A 3,983-nucleotide genomic window follows, 5' to 3' on the forward strand; every position below is an offset into this window, starting at 1 on the left:
TATTTTCTTTCCTTTAAAAAAAAAAAAAAAAAAAAAAAAAAAAAGCAAAGCCAAACTTAAAACCTAAGGTTTTCAAATGTTACAATTAAATCTAAGATAGATTTCTTAGAAGCTGAATGCTTAAAATTTAAATTATCAAGGAATACTTACTTTAAAAGTACGTATTTAAAAATTCTAGAGCATTGAAGGTGCTAGGGATTTAACAGGAATGTAGAGATAAGAAAGGTCACCTTAAAGAACTGAAATTCAGTGAAGAATAACCCATACCTATTCCTACTATCTTTTTTACCAAAATTTGCCTTGGTATTAGTGGGAACATTCTAGTAATTACTAAAAACATCACTGAACAAATCAGAAGGGTTTGAGTCACATACCACAAGACAGCACTTCTTCCACAGAAAGCAACAGATAACCTCAACTGATAATGGATGCAGCATGTCTTAAGAGCATGCTTACAGGGATTTGCCACAGGCCAGTTAGCACCACATCAGCTTAATCTAGGAGACAAGGATTGTACAATACAGTTCATCTTATCCACAACCTGTGTTTCCAGGTAAAAATCACAAGTCCTTGCTTGCAGATGTACGCTGTCTCGGTCTGCAGCTGATGGGTGTGAATGGCGATGTGACCCTTTTTGGCTGATGAACTCCTCAATGGCAGGAAGACGAAACACCATGGAAAAGACATGTCCCAAGTCTTGCTGTTGCTTCTGACATTTACGTTTCTTTTGTCTGGATTTAAACACAGACTGAAAGCCTTTTGAAAGGGCAGTTACTGAGTATGAGTTTTAAGTGGGTTGTCTTTATATACAGGCTTAAAAAATTCAAGTATTTCAGAAGCAGAGTATCTTGCTGAAGAGTCTCTTGAAAGCATCTTCTTGATTATGGGTGCCTGCAAAAAGAAGTTAAATGTCAATAAATTATTTTTTATGAGTACATAAACTAACTGAAATAATGTATTAAAACTGCAAACCTCTGTTAGAAATCGGTGGGTGAAGTTGTTTGGAAGTTCACCTTCTCTAACTTTATACCATACCTGAAATTCATAAAAGAACAGTTTCAGTATGTTGTCATTGATTATATTTTACATCTCACTTTATGACTCATGTAATTTACTGAAGTAATTAATACAAACCTACAAAAAAGGTAAGGCTTCAAAAAGAAAGTAACTATAAACAGTTTGAAAATTTTCTCCATTTAGTTGTACTTTTTTGTTGTTTTTATGGTATTTTCATCAACTTTTCCCTTCTTAAGCTTAAAAGCTTCACACTCTACAACGATGTGTTTGTTTCAGCAATCCTTTCTATTTCAGAACCATTAACCTTCTTTTTCTTAATTTAAAAGTAGTGGGTTTATATCCTCATACCACATTAAAAAAAAAAAAGCAAGATGACTAAATTTCCTACTTTGGATGTTACTATTCACAAGCCAGGCAGGTGTGCTTCCTCCCTTTTACCTTATTTCTGTGTCACTGCAGAAAATGCTACATGGAGTTCAAAGCAACTAATAGAGAGAGGATTTCTAATTACACGCTTTCAGAAACTGTTGCTGGGTACAGAAAAACACAACTGTTTTTTTCTACCTAATATAGCTTTCTGGGTAAATGGGGCAGTCCACATGGTTCACTTTGCTCTTTACACTCACTAGTGTAAAGTGTGTCTGAAGATGACAGTCATGTTCTGGCACACTTAGCTATGCATCCTGCATCATTAGCTAGTCCTATGGATGCTATAGCCTGGTTTAGCAAGCCCTTATAACCAGCATCCAGTAAAAACAACACCTCCCATGAACTTCCAAGACTTTCCCAGTAGCTTCAGGCCTGTGACCCTACCAGCTGGTGATCATCAGCTGAAGCATTCAGCTCATAATCATCAACTTTGCTTTTGGATTATGTTCTTTCAGCAGAGCTTGCCAGGACCATACAACAGAGATTATTATGCTCCATTATGTGAAATTATTATTTTAAGCTGATGGAGCAGCTGAAAACTATCCTAGGACTTTCCATCCACATGGCTTCCCCACCCGCCTACAGATAACAAGATTTTTTATGCTTTATGGAAACAAGACTACATAATTGGTCTTGCCCTTTTAACTGTAAACACCATAGAATTGTGGACACATTTGCAGAGTCAGCTGTGAGCAGGAACAAGATGTCTTAGAAAGTACTACAGGGTAGTTAAACAGAGCCAACTTGAACTTGTGAGTCAAGCAGACACTGGTATGGTTTTCTCATACTGGCAAAAAGACCAAGCTAACCGTTCAAGAGCTTCTGGGTCTAACTATGTACATATTTCTTACAACTTTAGATAAGGTACTCGGTGTCTACACAGCTGTCCTACAAATACATAGGTTTGAATGTACAAGCCATTACACTAATAACGTGCAAAGTACCAAGATAAGCTTTTTATGAAAAGGTACCTTTTAAGTAACACTGGTTTTCTTTTTGAAGTACAATCTTTTTCAATTAAGGCTACATATTCCAAATCACTTGTTTTCATTTTAGAAAACTGCAAGTGCTTTGGCTTTAGAGATACTTTGTTCTTGCTCCACTGTGCAGTGAAGATGAGAGCATGGCAGAGACAAAACTCCCATTCGTAATTTTTGTTTTCTAAAATTAGAAAAATATTCCCTTCAAATACTCTGATTGAAGAAAAAAGATTTATCAGAAACTTGAAATCTTTTTTGCTAGACATTATTCGTCAGCATGCTCAGGCTTTAACATGCATGTCAGTAGGACATCAGTGAAACAAAACCAGTAATATTTCTTTACTTCAGTTATTACATTTCAGCTGAGGTGTGAGGACTTATGAGCCTTAGAGAAATGAATCAAGGGGAAAATTTAGAGACAGTACTCTAGATACACAGATTCCTTCTAGTATGCAATCAGCATGTGATACCAGCAGCAAGGCAAAACAATGACAGTGAGACTTTTTAAAATTTAAAGATTACATACCGTAATTTTCTCATGGTGACAACTGAATGCCGCAAGAATTTCAAACCAAATTAATCCCAGTGCATAAATATCTACTTCCTTTCCATATGTGTCCCCGAACTACAAAGATCAGAACAAGAACAATACAGGCGTCAAATCCAACTGGATAGCACTCCTTAAAGCACAATTTGAAGTCAGTGGAAATTTCCACCCCAAGTCTAGAAGACTAGCCCTATTTGATCTTTTTAATTGATAATCCTTTCTGCTACAGACCTGTTAAACAGTGACTATTATGTCACATTAAACATACTAAAATTAACACTTCTACAGACCTATACCGATAAGGCATGCCAGTATCTCTGTCACAAGTAATGGAACAAACAGGACTCAAATGCCACAGTTGTTAACAGAGGTCCTAAATTCAAATTGAAATACATGGCTGGCAGCCTGGTTTTGCAAGAGCATTCCTTACAGCAGGCAGCGTCAGATCCTGTAGGCTGGCACAGCAACATAAAGTCACCATAGACAGCGTTCTGCAGAGTAGTTATCCTCACATGCAGTCATATGAGAAATCTTTAGGCAGCTTGGTTTAGTACTCAGATTAGGATTGAGAACATCCAAAACTGAGTTTATAATGCCAATGTAGAGACACTAATATAGCAGGATAATTACCTGTTCTGGTGCCATATATGATTTTGTTCCTCTGTTCTCAGTCAGAGTACCGTATGCTGCAGAAGTCACAAGACCGAAGTCGCCTATTTTTATTTTATCTTCATGTGATATGAATATATTCTGAGGCTATTAAAAAAACAAAAATCACCATATGACCAAGGTTTATTGTCAAGCATAATGAGTCACAGAAATGCTTCCCATAAAATTTGATTGTTCATGGCAATTAGCATCAAGAAATTGATGGGATGGGAAACAGAAAAAAGTTCAATTAATTTTTAAAATCACAAACTAAATTGAAAGTAGTACATGCTACAGTAACTGCAGCTTTTTTTTCCTCACTAGCTCAGTCATAAACATAGAATCACAGAATGGTTTGGGTT

This window comes from Antrostomus carolinensis, unplaced genomic scaffold (genome assembly GCF_000700745.2).
Source record: "Antrostomus carolinensis isolate BGI_N321 unplaced genomic scaffold, ASM70074v2 scaffold42731, whole genome shotgun sequence".
Classification (NCBI taxonomy): Eukaryota; Metazoa; Chordata; class Aves; order Caprimulgiformes; family Caprimulgidae; genus Antrostomus; species Antrostomus carolinensis.